Source organism: Haemorhous mexicanus, chromosome 1 (assembly GCF_027477595.1).
Source record: "Haemorhous mexicanus isolate bHaeMex1 chromosome 1, bHaeMex1.pri, whole genome shotgun sequence".
Lineage (NCBI taxonomy): Eukaryota > Metazoa > Chordata > Aves > Passeriformes > Fringillidae > Haemorhous > Haemorhous mexicanus.
Window position 1 is genome coordinate 57,269,853 of NC_082341.1, and position 27,406 is coordinate 57,297,258.

A 27,406-nucleotide genomic window follows, 5' to 3' on the forward strand; every position below is an offset into this window, starting at 1 on the left:
ATGCAAGCTGAAATTTAATAGACTAAGAAAGCTACAGTACCAATCCAAACTCATATTAGCTAGGACAGAATTCAGTAATGGCAATGATAGGGTTGCAACCTCCATACAAGGAAATCCCAGAACTATTCAATGCAGGAAACTGAATTGAAAAGAGATATGAGTAGGGAGTTTTAGTAAAAAAATCCTCAATCCTCCCTCCATTTCATCTTCCTTATCCTTCCCCTTCCAGATGTTGGAGGAAGTAGGCGTGATACGTCCAGTCTGCCTTAGTTAAGCAGTTTAATAGTAAATTGAATTTTCTGTTATGATATGTATTCAGCTTTATTGTTTTTTAGCCTCTTTGTGAGGCTGCTTCTCTCATAATGCAATGCAACACCTCCTTCATTGTAAGGATGGTGCATATATAGCAAAGCTAGTCTCATAAGGAGCTTACTCTAAGGGAAAAATGGTGAATTCAGGCTTCATGCATTTAAAAAAGCAGCTATTTAAAAATACTTTGTATTTACCAATCTGTAAATATGCAATGTTTCATTGTTTTGATTATGTTAAAATAAATTGGTAACAGGTTAGTGAACATGAACTTGAACTTTATTACAATATATATCACATTTTTTTATATGGATGGGCAATGTGGTAATAGAATTAGAATTTCTTAGACTGGTCTTTTGGAACTTTCACAGTACACCCATTACATAAATAAATTCACGGGTTTTTGCACTGACAAGAAGGATTATTTTCATGGGGGGGCCTGGACTGTGGTTTTACACCTCGTAGAGTTAATGCCTTTCCTTTTAAAGAGTTAATTTGTGGCTATTCCATATTGTTTTGGGTAATAGTATCAGGGTCGTGGTACCTCAGATTTCTGTTTTGAAAATGTATGTGTTGGGTGGAAGGAATTTCTCAAACTACAGAACACTAAATTCTAGATATTGTGGTTTCCTAGTTTTCACTGTGTCTGAGCTTTGCTGTTCATGATGACAGTTAATAATTCAGTATCCATTATATGCTACTTTTTGATTAGCAAAAATCTCTCCTGTTAAAAGAGAGTCACAAATCCTTGTGTAAGTCCCTCTGACATAAGATTTTCCCAGATATTTCCATGAATTAGTACGATCCCATTTTTCATAAAAAAGTGAATAGTAACTTTGGACTGCAGTTCAGTTTTTAGTAGCCATGTTGATGCATGCTTTCCTACCTCCAGGCCAGTTATAATAATAGCTAAGAGGAGCCTTTGGCTTTGGCTGAATTTTAGTGTGCATTATCAAGACCATTATAGGGAGGCTGTTTCTCCTTCTGCCATCAAGAACCTCAGCAACAATATAACCAATGACTAATGCAAGAGGACAATTACTGGTTTCATCAGCTGTCAATTGAAGCCATATGGTCCAGACACCAGAGAGGTGCTAAGTGATGCACTAGTAATTCAGGTGCAGATGAAACCTCTTTTATGGTATAACCTTCATGCAGGGAAATTATACTTGTTTCACAATTAATCAACACATTCATTTGTGGGGAGGTGAATGACTTTTCTGCAGTGAGGATTAATATGTCAAGTGTTCCACTCTTGTTAATAAACTAATCCTAAAATACGAATCTTTTTTATTGTGTGTATAATACTTAAAAATTGGATTACTTTTTAGCATCAGAAATGTGAGGGTTTTGTCTTACTAATTAATTCAGGAAGAAAAATATGAACAAATGTGAGTCAGGTTCGACATTTTTCACCTGCTGCCTTTGAAATCAAGACCCAGTAGAGTGGTTAGAATGTTTCTGTATTCTTTGTGCCTGACAATAAAGTCCTTGATAGTTACTCAGGGTAATAGATACATATTGCCTTGAAGATTATAAATTGCAAACTAGTAACTGCTGTGGAGAAAAGAGAACCAATAGTTAAGGACAGAGTTCTCATTGGCATAGGAAAGGAGGAAATTTTTCATTTACTCTGTTAATTGAAAATGGTACTGAGCAACAAACCCAAATGTATCACAACTACTTTTGTATCTTCTAATGGAAGATTTCCAGCGCAGAGTTTCAGTGCAGATTTTAATGGTAAAGAATTCTATCTAGGTCCATTTCTGTCTAGGTGTTTTATTCTATTCGCTTTTTCCATGTGTATGTTCCATGTGTATTTTCCAATTTTTCTATGTGTATTTTCACATCTCAAAGGCTATAGATGGTCATATAGCTGATGTGTGGGTTAGGGTAAAGATCTCTGACTGTAGCAGAGTCCAAAGGGGAGCCTCAGCCTCTCCAGAGGCTCAAAAAAATAAAAAAGCCTTTCCTCTGCATTTTAGAGTAACAGAAACATTATTTTTCAACTGGCTCTTGCTGACACTCCTACCCCTCTTCTTTCCTCCTTGAAGCTTCCCAAGCAGCCGATAATTTTTAATTTAACTACAGCTTTCTATCACCTTCTCCATTAAAAATGGAATAAATAGATCCTCTATCCATCCTAAGGAAGAGTACTTCTTAACCTCTACCTGGTTGGAAAGCTGACCACTAATCTTGTGTCATTCTGTAGTTGCTGATTACTTATCAGTCTTCTCCTTAATTACCAGGATGCATCTATAGGGCAGCCACATGGCTTGAAAGCTTAGTCTGCTGATGAATGCATCTGTGGGAAAGATAGTAAGATTTCTGAGCCTGGAAAAGGTTCTAAGTGTATCTGGGGAAGTTGTAAAATGGCAAATTAGTGAACAGAAAAGCTGAGGACCTTAATGTAACTGTAATGTGTTGCATAGTTTCTGTGTGTAAATGTCTGGGTTTTTTTTTTTTTTTTTTTTTTCTTAATGTAGAGAATGCATAATTCTGAGCCTGGCATTTGCATCATTTTCCCCTCAAGGAAGCCCTAAAGGTTAAAAGCTTGAGGGGGCTGATTCATTATTTAATGGTGTTTAAAGTGATACCACCCCACCAATATTAAATATCACACGAACAAAGTTTAGTGTGGTTTTGAGTTTGTGAATTTATTTTTTACCATATGTTCAGGAGATGTAAATGAGAAAGAAGAAAAAACCCCCATGTTTAATGCTGCTAACATTAAGTGTGTTTTGCTTTAGGGATAAAGTTTTACACCTTGAAAAAAGTGTTCCACCAAGGTGTCAGGAAAAATGCGGCAATTAAACACAAGCAATGTCTTCTTCATTTATCAAAGTGATTTCTGAAGTTTGAGGAGGCCTAAATTAATCTCTGATATAAACCTATTGAGTTTAGGAAGCAGAATGAAACAGTAAAAAAACAAATAGGAAAGCAAATGGTAAAATCAGCGCATATTTTCATACTCCAATTTACTGTTATTTCTCAATCCAAATTAATGAGACTGGAAATCCAGGTAAAAAATGCTAGATTGGCTGTAAATTGTTCTGATTACTATCAAAACAAAACCTATAGTGATTATCCATATCGATCATCCAGGGGATTTTAGAATATGGACAGCAAGAGCAAGTCTCAAACTTGTGTCATGACAGAAAGAAATATCATGAGGGGACATGTCTTTCTATCATGCAAACTTTGTCTTTGCATGGGTATATATTTTTTCTTAAGTGATGCATCCATCAGAAATGTAATTCCTTGTTTGTGGGGTGGTAGAAATAAAATTCCCATTTCATAAACACTTGTGGAAGTGAAAATCCAAAAACTAACTCATGCCAATGCAAACATCAAAACTGCTGAAACATATTCTAGTGCAAACTTCCAGCTGTTGGCTTAAGTTTGTCATAGATTTAGGAACTGAATCAATCATTGATCACTGTAAAAGTTCTCTTTTTGAGTTACTGTTAAGAGTGAGAGCTCTCACTTCTATCCTGCTGGTGTCACTGACAACGAAACAGACCTAATGAGAAGTGTTTAGCCTAGATGACTGCAAGAGGATTTCCTATGAATGACATTTCAGGGTGGGTGTGACCCTGCAGCTAACTTCAGGCATGGAAAGAATCCATATACTCCGGAAAGACCTCATTACTCTTGGTCTGGTCTGACATGTGCTCTCTCACTTCAACCACTCTCAGAATGGAGTTCAAACCCATGTAAGTGAGGTGGTTCTGCTACTAAAATAGGGCTGTCAGGCTCACAGCAGTTTCAGCATTAGTTTGAACTTCAGTGCCCATTCAACCTTATACCAGAAGTAACCTTGGACTTTGCTTGTTACTTGTTGATGCACTCATTCAAAGAAGAGTGGCCTCTTGTAGCACCTCCTCTGGCTGAATTAATCATTCTGCCATTAAATGCTGGAAATTATGTTATTATATAACATACCTAATTCCTTTTTTTCTCCTGAAAATTACAGTACTTCTAAAGATGAATCTATGATGAAACCATCAGAACAAGCCTAAATTTACTAAAAAATACCTATGTGTGATAGCTAGACACAGAACCTCTTCCACCGTATTTGAGATCAATTTGTCTTGTTATATTGTGCTTGTAAAAATATGCCTCTCCTCTCCTCTCCTCTCCTCTCCTCTCCTCTCCTCTCCTCTCCTCTCCTCTCCTCTCCTCTCCTCTCCTCTCCTCTCCTCTCCTCTCCTCTCCTCTCCTCTCCTCTCCTCTCCTCTCCTCTCCTCTCCTCTCCTCTCCTCTCCTCTCCTCTCCTCTCCTCTCCTCTCCTCTCCTCCCCTCCCCTCCCCTCCCCTCCCTTCCCCTCCCCTCCCCTCCCCTCCCCTCCCCTCTTTCCTTTTCCCTTTTCTCTCTTTTTTTCTTCAGTAGTGTAAAAGTGCTAGATTTTTGTGAAATTAAATCCAGCAGGTTATGAACTATAGTTGAACTCTCAACATTATGGTTACTGAGACAGTCACAATGGACAGATACTGACAGGAAAATTGGTTTAAACTCCTGAGGGTATTAAATGATCTGCAGCACATTTCAATTAAAAACTTACCCATGGTTAATGATAGTTTCATTTTGGTTAGAGTTGGGGTTTTTCCCCCACTTATATCTGACTCTCAATCTTTTATCTTGAGCAAGTCTTCCCTGGCCCCGATCTGGCTGCCCATGTTGGTCCTTTCAACTGACTTTGTTCCAGCTTCTGCTCCAGTATTAATGTTCTACATCTTTCTACTCTGACTTCTGTCCTGAGTCCTGTGCCTGCTTTGGTTCCTGCCCTTCCTCCTTCTGAGTCCCTGCCTATTTTCCTGCCTTTTTTTTTTTTTCTCCCTTTTTTTGGTTCTGATGCTTAGACAACAGAGCTGCCTTGACCCAAGACTGAAGACCAAGGAAATAACCCTTGGGCAGAAGAAGTGCATATCTGTTTATATTTGATGTCAGAACAGGGAGTAGTGGATGTAATAGATGATTCTGTGTGGTCTCTGGTGACCAGTTTTATTTGAATACAATCCTACCCTTCTTACATCTCAGGGAGCTTAAAAAATGTCAGCAGTCCTGGAGGGAACACCACATGATGTGATCTGAGGCAGCTGTAGCTGTAAATGGGGTCAGCTTTGTTCCTGCATGTTAATCTCTTCCTGATATTCCTGTCAAATCAGCAGAACAACATCATGCTGGAAAAAGTGAATGAATGGTAGTTCACAGAAAAAAAAATTAATTCCCCGTACCCCAATAGGACTCTCACTCCTCCAGGGCTGATGGCAGTGTATGAGCAGAAGGAGGGAAAGCATGCTGCTGCAGGTGAGCTTGAAGACAGCAGTATTGAAGACCTCTTTAGAAATACTAAATCTTCATAATAGCAAGTGCCTGAAGTTGTGTAGGCTATTAAGGTCTCACAAGTCACAAACCATGCCATGTACTGGCCACTTTCCAAAAGCACATGGACAAGCTGGAGGCACAAATCTGTAAGAGCTCTGCTTGCTTGTCCACTTGCTCAATTAGCATGTGGACCCTAGGAGAGCCAAGGCACAGAGCTCAACCTCAGGTGCCTTAACCTTTCTCAGAGTGTTCCTTGGGGTTGTTTCAACATGGGACTCTTTGTTATAACTCCATCCCATCCAGCTGATGGGCCTGAAATACAGTGCACCTAGAGAACCAAAATAAAAGCTAAAAGCCATGGATGGTGCAGAACAAACCCTGTGTTAAAAAGAAGGTATTATTCTCTCATCCATGGGCACAAATAAAGATAATGGCAAAGTGTAGGGAACACAGTAGGGCAATTATAGTGTAATCACTGATAAACAGCAACCATATTTATCTCTTCTGAGGGATCAGATGCTTTCACCTGACACAGATGAAAATCCTGCTTATGAGGTAGAAAAACTTATGCCACCAGTGTTGCTATGGTACTGTGTGATAGTTAAAGTTGCTGTATTCATAGCCTGTATTCATTGCTGTATTAGAAGACAGGACTTGGGCAAACCTTTGGCAATTCAAAAGGTTTTGGAAAAAAATTTTTCCTAAGTTATTCCATGTCCTTAGAGAGCAGGAGGTAGTTTTTACTGCATATCTCAGATGAAACTTCTTGAAATAAAATGTAGTGTAACATGGCAATTGCTACTATAAGAGACTTTGGTGTTACAGCTTTGAAAATAGGGTTCAATGGTTCATGATTCTGAATAATTTAATTCATTGCAGACAGTGACTATTGGCATCCTGAAGCATGAACTTAGGAATTACTTGAATAAGACGTTTCATTCAGACAGCAGGAGCTGGGATTGTTGTCTTTGTTAGAACTGCTAAAGGTTGAGAAAATCACCTTAAAGGGGCTAATCCTCAGAACCCTTTCTCTTGCCCCTTTTCTCTAGAGGATTATATGGTCCATGGCTTTAATGAGATAATCAGAATTGTTCACGTTTCTTTGTTGGGGTGATATTCAGCTTAAATGGTCTTTCAATTCCAATTATAGATATTAATATGGCAGTTAAAGGTCAGCAAGTGCTTCGGGCTACCGCTTTGTCTATCTTAGACAGTACCAACCAAAAAATTGCTCTGCCAATTCCAATGAGAGGTGTTCAGACAATGGCTAAAGGTCAGGAGAAATGCTTCTATAGAAGAAATTAGTTAGAAAGACAATCATATATAACATGTGCTAATAACATGTGCTAATGTTTGTATCCATTTAGCTTAGAAGATACAACTGCTTAACTAGAACATTTTGAAGCACGTTAATTTTTTTTAAATAAAGAATCTGTACTCAGATTTAATGGGAACAGATTGTCCTTCTCTCCTCTGAATTACTACTTCTGTGCAACTGGAGGTTCCTCCATCTACTTCCCAATTACTTCTATCATTTACTGCATAAGCGAATCCTGTTGCTGCATGCCCAAAAGGACAGCAGGCAGCTATCTTGGTTTTTAATCTTTGAAATCTTTGAAAATTGAATATGAAGTAGGAAATAGATCACAGATAGATCTGTTTACCTTTATCTTTTAAAGTACCTCCATATTTGAAATGTACAGCTCTTTTCTGTTCAATAGCACTTAGGCTGTGGTAGTGACTGGATAATACCCTCATGCAGGTCTCATTAGGTGAAATGACATTCACTTTTTCAGATCCCAAAAACCGGGACTGTGGGTGCTTCTTTTCATAGCTGATCATACCTGTGATGTGTGATGTGATTGATAGGTTTGGTGACACCTTTACTATGCAGGTCTACTTCAACCTGGCTTGGAGTTGCAGTTTTGTGAAGTCTCTTGGGACCACAGTCTGGTGCATAGTCTTTGCACCATGGAGGGATTTGTTTGTCAGACTCAAATTTTAGTTTACTGGGGTATCTCTGTTGCAGATACGCAGAAGTAGTAAGAATATAATTCTCATTGGTCAAGTGCTGAGTAGTCCTTACTTAGATTACTGCTTACAGTGCATACAGTTAAAATGTGCATTCCCCACCTCTTCTTGTTAAACCAATATGCCCTTGTCCTGTTTTAAAGCTTATACCAATTCTAGAAGTTGGAGGACAGTGCTAACAGCTCTGAGTGTATTGTGATATGAGGCCCAGGGGCAACAGTGCCATCATCCATGGATATCATATAGTTGAAATAGAAGTGACAGGATCTCCATGTCTGAGTTAGCAAAATGCTGATTAAAAAATTCCAACTCCCTTATCCCTCTTGCAACTTCCCATTTCACAGCCAGTTAACTCCAGCGATTCACTGGCTGTGGAGAGGATCTGTTCTCAAGTGCAAAGGATAACTTTTTTCATATCCAGCCTTCTGTGCAACTTGTGGCTTTCAGAAGGCAATATAGTGCTTCTGCTGTGGGTGACAGTAGAAACAAAGCCTTCCTGCTGCAAGGCAGTTGAGCACAGTTTGAAAGGCTTCATAAAATTTGGGCACTGATTTAGTAACTTGAGTTTATACTCAGGCTACCCAAGAGAGGAGGGAGGAACGCCCACAAAATAACCTCGGGATCCATTTTACCTCCCTATAAACTCTGTGTTTTCTCAAGCAGTACAATTTTACAAAGTAGGAATAATTTTGACTAGAGTAAAGATATTGACAGACAGTAGATCTACGCCTTCAACACTGTCTTAAATTATAACATATTACTCATTATCTGTCTCTGTTCCAGTACTTGCATTCTCTGGAGTTCTTCTTAATCAGCTCAAGGTGAAGAGGAATAACAAAATTGCACTTCAAAATTGTATATATTTTTTGAAATTTAAATCACTGCTTCATCCTTTTCCCTATGATTAGGATTTTTAAACTGTTTTCTAATCAATGACTCGTCTAATTGGATATATGTTTATATATACACAGAACTAATTTCATGTAGTCATTTGCAGCATCATGAAGATATTCAGAAAATATTTTTCTTGTGTTTTTCCCTTTTTGTGGATATAAAGGCAGGTCTTTAAAAAACTGTAACAAAATTACCTTTTATTTCATCACCACAGATTCAAAAGAATGAGGAAGACCTTACCACTGAGTCCTGAGGTTCAGAGTGCACCCTCTTGCTTTCTTAATTCCTTATGGAGCTTAGGTGTGTCTGGGTCTGATCTTACTCTCAGACTTGGAAAAGTGATTATGTCTAATAGATTTATCCATACAAAGTTTGTAATAATTAATATTGAGTAGCTACCTGGATTAGAATTGTTTCATTATTATTAATTCAGCATGCTGTCAGTCACATAGGGAGTAAGGGAGAGTTACCTGATGTGCAATCTGTCTGTTATTCAGAGAAGGCTCAAATTGGGCTCATCCTGGTGGTCAAATTTATAGACTGGAGTAGTTGTCTGCCAGTCAATAGTATAGACAAGATAGATGTCTTCGTTTTAGCTCTGGTATCTTGTTCTGTATTTTGGTTATCTTGCATTCAGCTTGCAGATTCATCACAGGACATGAGAATTTCTTCTTTATCATTTTGCTTTTTTTTTTTGGCTCTCTAGAGATCAGGATGTGTCTCAGAGAGCAATGAAGAGTATGGAACTTTGTGAAAGGTCTGAAAAATCAAGAGTGTCAAAAAGGAAAAATTGACGGAATCAGCCACAAGTGCAAAAGTGCACCATTGCATTTAATCTCATGGGACATTGTTCATTGCACCAGTTGCAAGCAGTATGCCAAGTGTCTGGAGAGCTGCCAGAAAGGAGAATCCCATTTGTTTGACATGGGGTCAAAAGAAACTAAATTATACACATTCGGAAATGGAGAAACGTAGCTGAAGAGACTTATTAGTTGAACACCTGTCTCTTTACTACCTGTTTCTGAACTGTACTCGACTAAAGTGTAGACTAAAACTTACACTTGCCTGGCACATAGATGGAGTTCACTCTACTTTTTATTATTCTTGTATTATTTTTGATGGAAATATTGCCTCTCACTTGGGAAGACTATGGTAGGTTTAGTGCCTTTGCATATATAACAGAAGACTCTCCACAGATCTCAGTCCTAATTTTATATTTTAAAGAATACTGGAATAATGTCAGTATTTTATAGACTGGTATTTAAGTGCAATTCTTTTGATTGCAAAGCATCATTCTCAGTTGGCAGAGTCAGTAATGGGACAAATACCTCCTGTGCATTTAGAAAGAAATATTTCTCTACTATCTCCATCCATTCCATCTACTAATGGAATATTCCCCTATAACTTCATGCATTTAGTCATTAAATGGAGCAATAAAATTGCAGGTTTATTCTTGGAACCTATTAAGGCATTGTACTTAAATGTATATGCAGGGGTGGCTGAGTACTGGGATAACATTTCTTAGTGAATCAGAAGTACTTATGCCACGTGTTATTATTCTACTGAGCTCATGTGGTATCTGTTTAAATAACACATTCAGTGTGAGGAGAGATTTATTTGAGAGTCCAAGGATGGTGGAAAAGATCCTCCCAAAGGAGTAAAGTATACATCTGAGCACCTTTGAAGTGTTTCACTTGTGTGGTAGCCACTGTCAAGGTGCAGGTTTCTTCTTATCCAGAAGTTTAGACGTTCATTGGATCTTTTTCTCCATTTCACCTAGGATTGACTTGATTTTAAAAGTGCTCCATAGAATTGCAGTAGAAAGATTATTGTTTTGATTTTACCCTAGTACAGGTGCTATAACAAGAAAAAGTATTTGAATGTGACAGTAAAAAAAAAAAAAAATAGAAAACATTTGTATTTGGAAATAGCATACTGAATTAGTTACTGTAGAATCAGACAAATCTTTCTTGTTTCAGCCCATATTAAAAAAAAAAGGTGTGTAAAATAAAAATTATGATGTAAATTTGTCTTGTAATCCTGGAGAGTAAGTGGAGTTTGCCTTCACCATTTGTTGAGATTCCATTTTGAAAGATGGGATGTTTTATGTTGCAATTTTCCCCTTGTAATTCCTACTTAGAATAGGATATAAACATGTCAGTCTTTAAAAGCAAAACCAAAAAACCCTCTTTAATATCTAATGATTATATTCCTCCTTAAATTATTTTTTGTCAGTGATGCCATCCATTTTCATACAGAAGACACAAAATTATGAGGTGAATATGAACTAATTGATTGTTCCCAAAATGCAAATGTCCTTGATTTGAAAGTCGTACGTGGCAGTCGCTCTGGTTTTAGAGCTTCCTTGGCATATAAGCAAGAAGGTACAATCAGTCAAATAAGCTGAGTGCAACAGCTCCTCATTAAATAGGACATTTTTCTCTTTGACATCCAAAGTTTGCTGCGCTGTGGAGTGGAAGTTTATGATAACACTGCATAACAGGATGTTAAACCCAAAAGTTTTATTACTTTTAAGTTGTGATGGTGAGGAAAGATAGTCAGGTGTTCATGTGCCTCCTCCCTCATGCCCTCCCCCTTGGCAGTGTCTCTGATGGGCAGTGTGATATGCCCTAAGATAAGCAGTCCAGGTTGGAGCTGTCCTAAGGTAAGATAACCAGGTGGGAATTTCAGAAGAAGCTCTCTGGGGATGATTGCATAATTGATACATTCCAGAGATGGGGGAGCTGTGATGATTACAATTGACTTTGGCACACATTGCACTACAAAAGGGCATAAAATGCTGCTGGAGACTGGGCCAGCTGGGCTAACTCAAGACTGGTCTCCCAATATTGCAGGTAGCCTTCAGGTAGATCCCTTCACTCTGGCAGGGATGCCAGCAAGGTTAGTCCAGCTCGAAGGTGGGCAGCACTTACTTCTGGACAGATGAGTAAAATGGCTAAGAAGCAGTCACATATGGAGATAAACTCCTAAAGCAGCTCCACAGGTGCTCCATTGCTTTGAAATTGTTCATTCAATAAAGCCAAAGACCTGTACATTTCTACTAAATGTACAAGTAAACTAAACCCTCTATTATAACCCTTTAGACCTTTGTCCTGGTTTATCACAAGCTGCTTATGTTATATACTGCATTAGAAATATTTAGAGACTGTATCAGCAATTAATATAACCATAATCATTTGCATAATCAGTGTCATATTTCTTATGCCTGACCAACAGTCTTCTCTCTACTACTCTGCTACATAAATCAGAGAAGATTTCTTACTGTCTCCAAAAATGGTCACAATGTGGGCTTTGTTTTTTTGAAACTAGCACATAATCAGAGAACAGCCATCTTTATATAGTTTCTTTTGCACACCCTCTCTTTTGTTTTCAGCAGCCTGAATGCTGACTCATCTTGCTCAGAGGCTATTGGAAGGCAAGCCATGCACAGTGTTATTGCCTTTCACAGAAGAGAACCATGTAAACACGGGATTTAACTTTGTGCTTTTGCACAGTTATTTTCAGAACTCCTTGACAGACCTTTTCCATAGGGCAAATGCTGATGGACAGTATCATAGAAATGGCAAGAAATTGATTTAGCTTCTAGGGCAATCTAAGTAATTGGGTCAGAGAGAAACTTAAAAAACAGAAGTGAAATTTTGTCTGATGATCCAGCAGCTTTTAAAGTTATATGCAATTTGGGAATGTGCTAGATGGGATAATTTCTTATATAAAAAAACATACCTTTGTAGACTGACAAACTTGCACATATCTTGTCTGTGTATACAGGTTGGCAGCAGCAGCTCAAGAAAAAACAGGTGGGAATTTGTGTTTTATTTGGATTCCTATTGTTTTCAGTTTTTTACAGTGACAACTACATATCATTTCAAGTGCCTGAGATATTCCAGTGATATAAAATAAACTGCTAAATTTTAAAACTTCTTTTTAATGAATTTGGTTTGAATTCAATGGGTTGTTCAGGTCCCCTTCGGAAAATACAAGGATTATTTTCAAACAAGAAAATACAACTGAAAAACAGTTTCATCTATCTTTTAGAAATGATATTCCTACACACAACTAGGTGTTGTTCCAAAGCTCTCTATGCACAAATAGATATAAGTGTATCTGCCAAAAAAAGGTATTTAAATATGGTTTAGGGTATTTATGTGACTTTGTGACCTAACATAATAAAAAGTGTCAAATAGAGGCTACATGGTCTAATGCTACATGAACTAATGAACAAGTGGATGGCAGCCAGGACAGATGGATTCTAGCTTTGGCTCTTTTGCTGACTTATCCTTGAGGAAATGAACTCAATCTTCTGTCTTTTTTTCCCATTCTGTCTGTCCAGCCTATTTATTCTTTTTCACTAGGTATTACATACCTGAAAAGCATTCCACCCAATGGGTCTCCAGTCTTGACTGGGTCCTGTAAGTGCTGCTGTAATGCCAATGATTGTCGCTGATGTAACAGAGAAAGAAGAATTTTTCACAGAAGTGAGTACTTTGTAGCTGTAGTTCTGGGGATGCAGAAGGCAGTCTTTGAAAGCATGAATCATTCTTTCTTCCCTAACAGTGCCTTGTAAATCAGAATGTATTTCACACTACAGTTCCAGTCCCCTGATTACTCTACCCTCTGAAGCACTGCATTCAGCATATTAATTTAAAAAAGCAAAGTAAAACTATGCAATAAAAGACTGACATATCAGTCAACTTCTTTAATTTTCCATATGTGAGATCCAAGTTCTGGATTAACCACACTGTTTAAAGCCAGAGGGCTTTTCCATACGTTTTCATGAGTCTCAATGGGTTTTAATGTGGTTCTGCACAGCAAAAACAGGTTAGGCCAACAAAAAATTTAAAACTATGTACTGAAATGAGTTTCTTCTCATGAGACACAAACTACATAGAATACCTTTCATCACAGAAAACACCACTTGTCCTTGTTCCTTTTTAGTATAGTCCTTTTCCTTTTATGAAGATATATATTTAAGTATAGCAGTCATGCTTCATTAAAATTCAAATGACAGTAGGTGGGCATCAGTAGTAGATAGTCAAAAGTCAAAACCTTCTGCAAATGCAGAAGTTCAGCCTTGATTTTTCCCACTTCTACATGTGATTTTATCCTGGATTGTGATGAAAACCTCACATTTTTTAGGTTGCCACTTCTTAAAACTGTATGTAGGCAGAGGCTAAGTCATGAGTCTGGTATCTGATCCAATTCAGATTTGAACACTAATTTTTTGTAATATGTTTGGAGAGTTTTCAACAAAAGGCCTTGAAGAAGGGAAAGAATGGCCCAGCAGTGCTGATGTTGGTCCATAGGAGAAAGGAATAATTTTGTCATGAGAAGCTCATGTAGTATAAATGCAAATTTTAGTGACCAAAAATATTAATTTGATCTATAACAAGATCAAATTAAGCTTAATTTTAAACAGCATGAAACAAATCACACTTATTAAGCTTTTGTCTTTGTAACTATTTTTATTATTAAATCTGACTCAATTCTATATATGGAGGAGTTAAACTTCTCAAAATCTAAACAAATCTCAAAGCATTTCAGAGCTTTGAAGAGGTTTTTTTTTTTTTGTTTGTCTGTGGGATGTCAGTTTGGACAATGAAATCTCAGGATTTTGGACAGGTTTAGTTATAAGTTGTGCTTGATTGGATGTAAAAGACTTGTCTGTAGAGGGTCTCTGCTCTTTCTGTAGAGGGTCTCCCCCCTGCCCCCAAACAGAAAAATGCTTCTTTGTATTTTTACATTGTATAAATCCAGTGACAGAGCACAGCAGGAACTGAGGAACTGAAGTGGTTTTCTGTAGGAAAAATGAGCAGGAAACAAACAGACTCAAGGATGAGGTAAATTAATTCTCCTGATGTTTGAATAATTACAGAAAACTCACTCTGACAGAAAGTTCACAACTTTAATAGTGCACCATTACCTCACCATTTTGTTTTGAAGTCTCCCACATTCAAGAGCACAACAGGCTGATTTAATTAACTAGAAGAAAAAGATAGGAAGGCCATCAGATATACCTACTTTAGTTACAGAAGCTTAAGCAATCCTGAATGTGCTGTCAACATTGGGTGATTCCCTTCCACTACCCTCCATGCTCTGTTAGAAAAATCTTTTTGGCTAAGGATAGAGCTCACAGGAAAATAAAAGTACTTTGAACTCAAAAGGAAAAGAGACAGCAAAAGAAATCAGAGCTGTAAATAAAATATACCCAGTGAAAATGCATGTGCCATATGTGGCACTGAATAGAATACCCTGCTGCAAATCTTTGATATGTGTAAAGAAATTTTCTTTTTTTCCCTCCAATCCTTTCACTCTTTCTGCTAGAGGCGAAAGTCTCAGTGGCACATGTTCAGCAAGAGCATCCTAGGTGTCCATTTTTAAGTACAAATGAATTTTTTCAAGTTGGAGTCTTAAGTTTAAACTTTTGACTTTAAAAAATGTGGAAACTTATGGGTGTTTTTTTATCTGAGGGTTTTTTTGACACTGAACTGAAGAATAAATGCCAGTCTTTCTGGGACACTTTATTTAACAAGTGATTAGAGGTGACAGGGTGTGGTATTTGTTTTACCCACTGATCTTATTTGACTGTGTGCATTTTACAGACCTCCAGTATCTGAGCAGTAGTCTGTTGGCAGTCTTAATTTTTGTTCACAACAACCTGTTTTGTAAAGGAGGAAGATCAAAGCCTAATACTACTCCTGTGTCATAAAGGGGCAGTTACACCCAGGGATTAAATGTTTGAGAAGGTATTAAGACTCCAAAGCAGAGGCAAAAACTGGAATCTTCAAAGACTTGTGTAGATATCTACGGACAATATTTTTGCCTGATATTTTGAGGCAGAATGATAAACTTAATAATATTGATCTTTAAATAAATTAAAAAAGTGAAATTACAAAACTCCATGTTGGACTAGGTAGCAGACATTGGCTTAAAACCCTGGTAGGATGCCAGCCTTGTCAAAAGACTATTTAATTTTCTTATTTGCTCTTTTTAATGAAAGAGCAAGTAAGAAAATATTGAAGGAAAATTTTTGAAGATGTTCAGGAGAATTTCTAACAAAATTTAAGAAAAAGTAATCACTACTGGTATCTTTCCTATTCTCTGCAGGGATAAATAAGTAAATGGCTCTACCTTATACATAGACTAAAAAAAGAGGTGAATAAACATTAAATAAATATATCTTTCCTTACCTACAAGGGGAAGCATTCTAGGAAAGAGAGTTGGTGCTAATTTTGTTGCTTTATTTTGTTTTCCTTGACATATTAAGAGAATTCTAGCATTGCTTTACTTTACTTCAGCATTAGTCGCTTTGGAAAAATGTTGCTATGTGTCTATCTAGAGCAGCAGTCTTAGTTTGCAAGCAAAAAATAATGAAGTTTATTTAGGTGTGATAATTTTGAATGGCAGGACCAATACAGCTTTGAAATTGCTGAAAGGAATTCAGAAAATGCTCTCTTTGTGCTATGGAGACCTTTTTTTACAGCAGGAGGGTATAATTTACAGAGTTAATATATAACCCTGGGTTAAGGCTGTTATTTTGTGATGCACTGTTTAGAACATTTGACAAAACCTTGGTGGTGAACATTTGACATCCTGATTTTACATATAAACGTGACTTACTGTATATAAAAACATGCCTTAGGAAGCAAAAAACTTTCTGGTCTGTGGCATGACATGAGTGACAAATATTCTAAGGATAAAACCTTTGACAAAAAATTAAAAGGTTTTTAGCACCAGTTTGGTGGGACAGCGATACCTATTTCTGATTGTTGCTATCCAGATGAATTCTCTGTATAATTTTCATAAGGAACCTGAATGGTTGCTCTCACGTTGTCAGGAAAAAAATCCAACCAAACCATACTAAGTACGATTAATTCACTTATTATTAAAAATGTTGTCATAGAATCATCACAGAATGTTTTGTGTTAAAAGGCACCTTAAAGATTATCCAATTCCAACCCCTGCTGCCTGCCCTTATGAGTATTTGAAATGCTGCACAATTAGGAACATTTCCTGTCATTGAGTTCATGATTAGCTGGGGAAGGCAAACAATGGGAACATATTGGAAAGTTTTGCTTGAACCAGTGTGGTTCGAGCTGGTATTTGGTTGAGCCTCATCATGTTAAAGGATGCTGGTCAGCAGGAAATCATCCACTAAAGGACAGGGCCTTTGGCAGCATTGCTTATTAAATTAATTTCTAAGTAACACATGCATCAATTTTCAATAAGAATGAAATCACACACCATTTATTCAAAGAACATAGTAATCTGGAATATTTTCTGTGTGTTCTTGTAGCATGGAGTTAGTGTTTGGTAAGTTGCAAAGAAACTGGGAAGGAAGAACTTTAATGAGTTTTACTCCTTTAAATGGTATTCTTGGTGTCTATTTTTTAGGTGCCAATTTCTTGCATCAGTCAACACCAAGATTAGGGTAAATGCTGTCAGTATTGGATTTTCTCTAACATAGATAACATTCACATTTTATTTCTGGAATGACAGATCCTTGCCAGACTCATAAAGTTAAGGTAGCAAACAGAGGTCTTCTTCCCAGCTCCTCTTCCTTCAACTTTTAAAGTACAAACCTCCCAATGATTTTCCTCCCATTTTTATCTTCTTTTTTCTTTTTACTCATTATAAGTGATTTCCTCTTGGTAAAAATGCAAAATTGATGAAGTATGGACCACCTTTACTGTCTGGTGGAACAATTACAGAGCAGAAAAGTCCAAATGTCTATTAGCTTTGACTTCCCTGCTAATGACTACAATTTCCTAGTGTAATTCTTCTTCCAAAAGGCTTAGAAAAAAAGACAAATTAAATGCTGACTGTCAAACACTATTTTATGATACTCTGCTTCAGGTCATATTACTTCTATGAATCTTTCACAGGAGTTCGAGGCATGTGCCACCCAAAAGGCGAACTGCTGATCAACCCACTGCAGTGTTATTAGTTCCACTTCAGAGCCTCACTTCTGCTGCTGCTCTCTTGATTCCCCTGCAGCAGTATAATGTGGATTAGACTCTGGATCCAGGTGGTCAGGGATTTTTTCTAGACTCTGTCTGCAAGGGCTGCTGCATGCTGTGTTTCCCATGAAGAACAGCTTTACACCACTGGGTAAACAGTGAGCTTTACCACATTACTTACACAACTCTAAATTTTTCCACCAAGCTTCTTTAGCAGTGCTAAAATCCAGGTTTTGTGCATGCAAAGCACTCCATTTGATTAGCAAGATGTCTATTTGACTCTAGAAGTTTTTGTTGCATTTTTAAAACAAAGATTCTGCAGAAATCCTTCTAGAGAAAGAGATGGTACAGAATTCAGTTGGCTGATCACAGTGCTTGTTTATGTGCAGAATAAAGAAATCATCCCTTTGTCTGTAATAAAAGCACCCTGATTCAATGAGTTCTGAACAGGTGATACATAATAATAAATCTTACATAGCAGAAGAGTAGATTTTTATGGAAGATAAACACTGAAACAGAGGGCAGGAGTATAACACAATTTATATAAAGTTGCATCTCTTTCAGGGTTTGCTTAGCTCCCCCAAGATATGATGTCTATTTCTCACAAATATGGGTTTCAAGCCAACATTCCCCCGTAAAACCTGCTTTCTCCCATAACAGCAAACTTCAAGTCACTACAGAGTGATAATATTTCACTGTGTCAATACAACAAACATGACCAAACAGTGAAATGAATCATGCAAGGTACTGGTCTTCTCACCTTAATCTGACACAGCACAGTGGTGCTTTATCCAAGCCCCTGGACTGAAGTACTCACCTACTTACATTTGTGCCTTGCTTGCACATTCTGTGGGGCTGGAAAGCTCAGTGTTATCTTTAGACTGCATGATCCAGAACCAGTGAACTAGTTATCAAAATGCCAGTGGAAGAGTTTTAAGAAAATAAATGTGTAATTTTTCCTAGACTGTGTGTATTTACTAACCTCATATCAAACAAGGAGAAAGAAGGGAAAATAAAGAATTATCATATGGTTATCAGCATAGTTTCTTTTAAGAGTTCATTTCATATGAAAACCTAAGACCATTCAAATAAAATTTGTACCACATTGTACTATTATATTATATTATATTATATTATATTATATTAATTTTTAAATAAGAAATGTTCCCATAAATGAAACCTATGAAAGAATTCAGGGGGTTTTGTGGGGGCATTTTGGTGCAATTGAATTATTCCCTTAAATAGTTTATTTAGAGATATTCCTTTTCTCTGTAAATGATAATGGGCTTTAAAATCTATCGTTTTCGTTTTTTATGAAATGTATTTCTGTTGTACGTCTGGATGTGACTGATGGAATCTCTTTTACTTGTTAGTAGATCTCTTTTAGTTGTTAGTCAGCTGATTGTGGAATTTTTACTGTGTTTTCCTAAATAAGTTAGGACTTCCATGTTCTAAAACAAAGGTGGATTAGACACACACTCTGAAAGGGTTTTTCTTGGCTCCTGAAGAAAAGAGAATCTTAGAGCTCTTGCTGTCTTCAAGGCTGCACGCTCAAACTGACTGGTACACACAGAGCAGGCTCCTTCTAGAGTAAATTAATTTATTCACACCACAGTGAATTTGTGCAGCTGTTCCCAAGTCTGAATTTTGAGAGTGTGTGAGTGGTGGGTGTAGGGGGCGAGGCAGGGAGGGACTTTTCCAGTTCAAAGTCTCCGGAATGCTTTTAAGACTGTGCTGCCGCTCAAGACAATGGTATTTTTTTACCATGAAATTGGTGTGTGTTGTATGAGGTCTGTAAGGCCTTTTGAGGCACTGTAATAGGATAGTTAATTGCCAAAACTGATGTACATGATTGTCCTTGCTACTGGTTGGTAGTACTTTGAGGAGTATGTATTCCCCAAGTTGTGCATGGACAGTACCTGTTCTGGAGAGAGCTAGTTGGGATGGTTGAAAACACATCAGTTAAATTACATTTAATCAGGAAGACAATAATTGAGTCAATCTCATTTTCTTTTTAAGCATTTCAGATGTACCCTGTAAGAGGACACTGCTTGCAGAGAGCTCAGGTAAGAGCAGAGATTAAAATCCAATTAATGCCAAGTCAAATTTCACAAGAAATTGAAAGATTTTACTGTTCCTAGAGACTCAGAGAAGACTTTGTAGGGTTTGTTGCAGCTAGGAATCCACTAAACCATTGATGATCAGACACAAGTGTAAGGAAAGCAAGAAGTACTAGGGTAATGCTTGAGGCAGGAAGGACATGACACACTTCTTTACTTTACACCCCCAGTCCCCCCTTTCCTCTCACTTGAATTATTTTTTTTTATCCTAAATAAGAAAGAATAGTTATTTCTATTTATGTAATAAGACCAGTACACAGTAGCATAGATGCTGCTGTGAAGAAAGTTAACTCCATCCCAGTCAGACAATATGTAAGCAATGTTGTTAAAACCCAGCTCTAACAAGCTCCTTCAGACAAACAAGTAAGGATTAGTGGTAGCACTGCTCAGTATGAAATGATGATGAGTCTGAAGTGTCAATAACTTGCTGCTATGTCTAGGCCTCCACATGATTTGACTGAAAGAACTGTCAGACTCCTTTTTGGCCTAACAGGAGCAGGTTCAGATATTCTGTATAGAATAATAAGAGTGATAAAATGGTCAACCATTTTTTGCAATTGCATATAACTGTGAGGAACAAATAAATCAAATAAGCACTTAAAGACTTGCATTTTTTTTTTCTTAAAAAAGAAAAAACGGCGACTGGGAAACTGAAAGTTATAAATCTATCTTTCTCTTGGTCCCAGTTTGTAGTTATGCCTGTAGTCTCATACTGGAAACTAACAAATTGTGAAAACCCTGAAAAATATAAATATATTTAAATATTAGGTAATCCTTTCATAAATTATCAGGTTATTCTCAGTCAGCATATAATACTGTGCAAACAAAAATTTGGTGGAAGGATCATACTCTGATTCCATTTTCACATTATGAACCAAGAATAAAATTACCTCAGAATTAAAATTGCTGTATATGAGGATTTTAAAAGCTGATTGTGAAATCTAGACACACAGTGGCACTCAAAACTAAGGAAAATAACACAACTGCTTATTTGACTTTGAAAACTTAAATGTTGACACAAGGATAAAAACAACAGTACAGGCTGTGACAAGTTTTGTTTGGTTCTGCATCCTCTGCTTTTTCTCCTGAAATTAAGTAGCACATGTCCCTATTCCTCTACTGTTTATGGAATATTTTACACATTTATTTTCAAATTTAAAGGAAAGAAAAGCTCTGTAAAGTGCTGAGGTTACTTAATACCAAACTTGGGTTATTTAAACTGCCCTCTCCCCAGCACTGCAGCACCATTCATTTAGACTTCAGAATCCTAGCTTTCACTGTTTTAAAATTAGCAGAGGGAAAATTTATCTGCTGTGTGCTCTATGTAAGTAGTGACTTGATAAGTACTTTTTGTTTATCCTTTTTTGTAGAAAGTATTAAAACTTGCTTGATGCAATACATTAGAGACATCATAATATAGTCCTTGCTTTGGGGAAATTTGTCTGGGAATCATAATATTTCAAGGAAGCTAAATTTATGGTTATTTTATTGCAGGAAGAGAGAAAATGAGCTCTAAGTCTCCTTTGAAACCAGTATCTTGTCAGGAAATTTGTACCCATTTGGATATGCTTTGCGTGTTATGATTTAGCTGCTGAATTTACTTATGATGCCTTTTTGCAAAAAATATCAAGTGGAGAATTGTGTGCTCTTAGTGCAGAATAGTGAATTTGATTAGCCGTGTTATTTTATGTTATCTGTGATTTTATCCCTACCATAACTACTGTGAAGAAGCACTTTGAGATGCAGACAGCTCCATATCAGTAATCACAAGTAAAGAGCAAAATGACTTGATTAGTTCTGTGGAAATGGTCGAACTAAGGCTGTGTGTTTGCTGGGCTGCAGGGATTTCTCACACAGTCAAACACATTTAATTGTATGACAAGAAGCCATGAAGGGCGTTGCAGGTGGGAGGACAGACAGACTGCATCTCCTGTAAGAGATCTCTGAAGTGTGGATGATCAGAGGAGAGATTTGTCTCTCAGGGTCCATCTTTAGTGAATGCTTCTGTCTCCCCTAACCATGGATGAGGGGGCTGTGCAAAATGCCATTATGGCTATGCCAGGAACACTGCACTTAGTAACACTTTACTGCACCTTTAAAGCCCAATCATGGCTGAATTTTGTCAGTTCTGATTTGCTAGGATCAGGCTGTCCAAAGCATTGTTCTAATATCTAGCCTGATTATTGGAGCAGCTCCCATAATTCATCTATTCTTTCAAATTCGTTGTAACTTTGGTCATATTATTTTTTAGGTTTTACCTGCTGTCAGAAGAAATGAATCAAAAATCATGACCCCGAAGTTCTGAAGAAAAAGACAGTATCTTCAAAGAAGTACAAGTGGAGCACATGTATAGCTTTTGGCAGCATTCCCAGCACTAATTTTTGATATGTAGTATAGCATTAGGTCTCTTTCAGTTCCAGTTTAAAACTGAAGTGGACCAATTTAGCAAATGTATGCAGTGATGGAAGGTACCCAGCTTATGATTCAAACTATTGTATTCATTCTTTTCAAAGAGCTGAACCTTTTAAAATTCACAGCTTTTTAAAAGTCTGTGTTGAATGGGAGGAGAATAGAGGAGGAAGTGTGGTACTGTTCAGTTCTCTGTGAGTCTTGTCAGAGTGGACCTAATATATAAGAGAATCATAAAATGTTTTCCCTTCCTTCTTCCTCCATGATGTGTAGCTCAGTCTTACCTTAAAGCACATATTCTAAACTTCTACCACTATTAGACTATGTATCATTTTCATGAAAGAGTACAGACAGTGACTAATGTAAGCCTTTCAGATGACTGATTAAAACCCTTTCACCACAATGCTCTGAAGGTACTATTTGAGAGAGCTCTACCTATCGCCTTTTTTGTCATGTGCAAGTAATCCCAAATAAATCAGTGAACCTATTTGCTTAAGTAAGAAAATAGATCTTATATTTCCAGCTAAAATCAGTGCATGACATTTATCTAGGCCTTTTTGAGTACCTCTCCTAGCAGACTGAGATGCTTTCAGGACTAAATACTTGCATGACGCAAGGGGATGATGCTAAACAGTCTAAAGTACCTTGTTCTTCTGTAACATGCAGAGCCATGTTTTGTGGGCTAGAGTCAGCAGTCCTTTGAGAAATTATGTGATAAAACCCAGTGGGCAATGCTAAGCCCACTTCTTGTGGGCCTTGTACCTTTGCCCACTTCTTCCTTAAATTGTACCTTTCTTGTCCTCTTCACGTCTTTGGACTGTAGAATTTTCAGGGCAGTGACTGTGGGTATTTCACATATGTTGGTCATGGGGCACATTCTCTGTCCATAAGACTGGATACTCAGTTGTGGATAAAAGGAACAAATGTTTCTCCCCTACCTCTCAGGCATGTTGGACCGAAGAACAAACTGGAATACTAATGGCTGGGCTTTGGAAAGAGCTGAGCTAGTTCCTCAGGGTACATTTGAAGTGCCTTTACATCTCAGTGCAGAAAACTCTGTTCTGAAATATTTTCTGCAACACAAAAGTAATCATTACAGTCAAGATCAATAAAAATGAAAACATAACTTTTTTGGAAAAGTAGTGTAAATATATTGTGATATATTGCTTATGTGTTTGTATAACACTTTTGTGTTACAGATAGTAAATTTATCTCTATTATCTGCATATAGTAGGAAGAGATGTTTCAATAGAATTTGAAAATATTTTTAAAGAAATTACCTATAAATGAAAATACCCATGGTAAGAAAAGGTTTCTGTTTGTTTCAAAACATTAGAACAAGTATCTATTGAATGGAGGAGTCATTTGAAAAGCTTCAAATGACTCCTTCAAATTAGGTGAATGAATGGAGGATTGGGAAATAGTGTGTTAAAAGTGGATGAAAATTATTAGTAATTTGAAACTGAAAACATTTGTCTGCTTAGTGTTTTGTTTTCTGCCTTCTGGTTCATTTTCAGATTTTCACAACATTTTCAGATTCCTTTCAGCTCTCTGTGTTTTCTGCTGGGGTAGCTATAGAAATAGAAAAGGATGCTTTTTGCCCCTGGTTAGCAATAAGAACCCATAATACTATATCATTCCAAAAGCTGCGTGTATGTAGGCAATGAGAGTACAGTGAACCCATTTTGTTATTAATCATTTGCTGGAGTTAATGCACTGCTACAACAAGGACTGTTCAGAGGCATAAACTGCATAATATTTATTATAATAAATCAATCTGTACCAGATACCTTAGGGGATCCCAAATCATTGGAGGAGATCCAAAAGATTCCAAGTAAGACATCTTACAAATCTACTGACAACTGAAAAATAAGGCAGAAAAAGCCATTTGTGCCAAATACCTGAGACATATAAAGAGGCAGATTTATATAGGAAACCTATCATAGTATGTATGTTCATGAATGAAATCCATTTTTCATTTAAGAATTTTTAAAGTCTGTGATGGACCATGGCAAGTGGAGGCATATTTGAGCTCCAGCTTGTGGAAAAAGAAAACCATTTAGTTATTTGATTAACTATATAGTTAATGCAACTGAGAAGTTGCATAGCGTATCTGTTGGAATAAACAATTATAAGTAAAAATGGTACATAAAACACAGTGACATAAGAGCAAAAGAAATGTGTAATGTGCTTACATAGCTTAAGCTTTAGTCTTTTTGTTAACTTAGGTGGAAATGTCTGAAACACACCGACTGGTCAATCTTTTCTTTGTTGTTATTTTTACTTAACACTTGTACACTCACAAGCACACATGGACATTCTTTTAAACAATGACTTTTAAAGCTAAAAAGTCACTTATTTATAAGTCAGGAGATGCCAGACCTAAATAAGGTTTCCTGTGTATTGTATCTTTCTGCCTTGTTCAGGTTATTTATGAAACAGACTTTTATGATATGATGCCACAGTCTCTTTTCTCCTATCTCTTTAGCCAGGTCCTTACCCATCTCACTACCCTTTGTTTTCTTTCCACATAGACTCTAGACTGCAACATTCCTGTTAAAGTTCTGTCCCTGAATTCTCATCCCATCCACCTAATCCAATTTGTTTCTTTCGTCCTCGTGTTTCCAATTTGCTCTTCTTTCCTTATCCCTTCCATCACTCTTCCTGCACAATTTTCTCTGTCTACTTCCCTCACATTGTCACAGCTTATCAAGGTATTTATCTCTGCTTCTGTTGTACTAACCCTGTGAGAGAATCTGTGCCATTTTGGTCTGATTGCCAACCTCAGCTCCTTGTTATGCTTTCTCTAGTTTGTCTTCTACCAGCTAAATTCCAGGATCTCTTCTCTACTTTTTGGTCTTTGCCTTCCTTCCACATGAATCTTAGTCTCTGTGTAATCTTTGTTCCAGTCTACTTCCCTCTGCTGAGCCACCCATTACACTCTTTGAATTTAAACAAAATGCTGAATGCTTGTACTCAACTGAGTTTCCAAAATCAGCTCTAGATAAAATACCTGATATAGGGTAGAGCCAGCCTTTATTTTTGTACACTGGGTTGAAAATATGTAATTTCACTGTAAAGGAGGCTCTTGCATATTATCCTGATTGAGCCTGAGAACATTGGTACAGTCAAGCATTTTCAGTTAATGGAATTATTTTAGACTTTATCTCCTAAAATGGAATAAAAATATATTTTCAACATGGAGAAACTCTGTTTTACTCCCTGAAAGATCTAAAGTTATCTAAATCTGGGGACATGATCACAGGACCAGCAAAGGCACTTCCACAGCATCTCTGGTGTACAAGCCATTCATTCTTCCAAATTTCTTCACTGCTGTTAGGACAAGAGCTCTAAGTATTTTCAGAAATGCGAGAAATGTCAGGCAAATGGGACAGCTGGGGCATCAGCAACTCTGCCTTTCATAGCATCTTTTTAACACAGCTTGATTTGCTGAACCTTACTAAGTCTGTAGTCTGAGCACATCCACACATAGAGACTTTATCTGAGCAGGTTTTTCCAGATACTTTATGATCCAGAACTAGGCTGGCTGATTATTTTTGTTGGCTGTTGCTATGGTTGGTTGGTTGGTTGGTTGGTTGGTTGGAGTTTTTTGTTATTTTGGTTTAGGTTGGGCTTTGTATTCCCCACAAAAAATGGTAAACCTAAATAACATTGGCTTTTGGGAAACTTGTTTAATATTTTCTCATTTAAAACCCTGTATCTACCTTATTGTAATTGTCTGCTTCACTTAAACTATTCAAATTGAAAATGCCCATGTGCCAAAATTTTTTCTAGGTATTTTTAACCAAACTATTTTAGTTGCTTGTGAGGCTGGGTAAAGGGAGAAGGACTATGGTAGCACATTAAAAAAATGTATTGTTCCTTTTGTTGGAGACTGCGAACACACTGAATTTATTGGTGCAGGGAATGGGAATGAATTGCCCTGGCTTCAGGGATGTGTTTGTGCTTCTTCAGTGAAAATTTGCCTAGATGTAGTTACACACTCAATGAAGAGAGTAGAAGCTCAATTCCTTAGAGCCCACCTTCTCCAGTCCATCCCAGTTCTTGCTTGGCAAGTGGACTGTCCACCTCCAGTACTGCCCCCAGAGTGACCATCCTCAGTCCAAGACTGCCTGGGCTGAATAGGCCTTGGACTGTAATGGAGCTTTATTGTCAGGAATTGCCTTATCACTTGCCATTAAAAATTAGGACACAATTTTGTGTAAAGGTGCAGCAATACCAGCTAAACGCATTGCAGTCCCTTCAGGAAGGATTGCTCTTCATTCACGCTCCTCTTTAATGCCAGTGAGGATAATGTTTCTTAATCTTCTGGTTTTGAACATAAATAAGTTCAATTATGCCATTCACAGTGTGGTGCCATAGTTGTCATGATATTTGTTAGCAAAAATCAGGAGGTTTTATGCTCCATCCAGCCAGACAGAGATGTAGGGACAGGAATTCTTTAATGATTCTGCCACATCTGCTTCTAATCTATAAAAATTATGCACACAGATTTAGGAGTCTGTGGCCTGTACTGTCAGTGTTTTTCCTGGTGGTTCCCAGGCAGCAAGGAGGAAATTGCTTGTGTCAAAGGCAGACAGGTGAAGAATGAGCTACTTAAAGAGGTTCAGGTTCTGTGAAAAAAATTAACTGAGGAGAAAATATTTCTCCTGGACTTCTCAAATGGTTCAGGAGGAACCAAATGTCATCCAGTCAGGTAATACCATCAGCACAAGGACCTCAGGCTGAAGCCACAATTTTAGTTTTTCTATTTTTCAGTGCTAGATCTTGAAATATTTTGTGTGTGTGTGTGTGTGTGTGTGTGTGTGTGTGTAATACATCCTATCGGTTCAATTCCTTCTTTAACTATTTTGAGTTACCAAAATTTTGTAAGAAACACATCAGAAAGAATGATCATGAATGAAACCAAATTCACATGACAGTAATACCACAGTAATGCTTTAAGGATCACTTGACATACACTAGACACAGAGTTTATTTCATGAAAATTGTAGTCAGTATTACATATCAAAATAGGTAACTGCAGGTTGATGCCTGAGCACATACTTTTAAACTGAGAGATGCATTTACTGTAGTAAAAATGTGAGCAGCATATCTTTCTGATTTGCCATCCTCCCTCAGCTTTTCATGTCTTCCTGACTCATCTTATCTGCCTATTACTACCATAGTTTTCTAATCCATCATAAAAATGTGCTTTTTGCAGCTACACTGTGTAGTATGAGCACTACCTGCAAATATTTTCAGTCAGCTCTAGGGCACCTCATCTCTGGAAGGGATTCTAAAATCCCATATTAAAACTTATACCCTTCAACAATA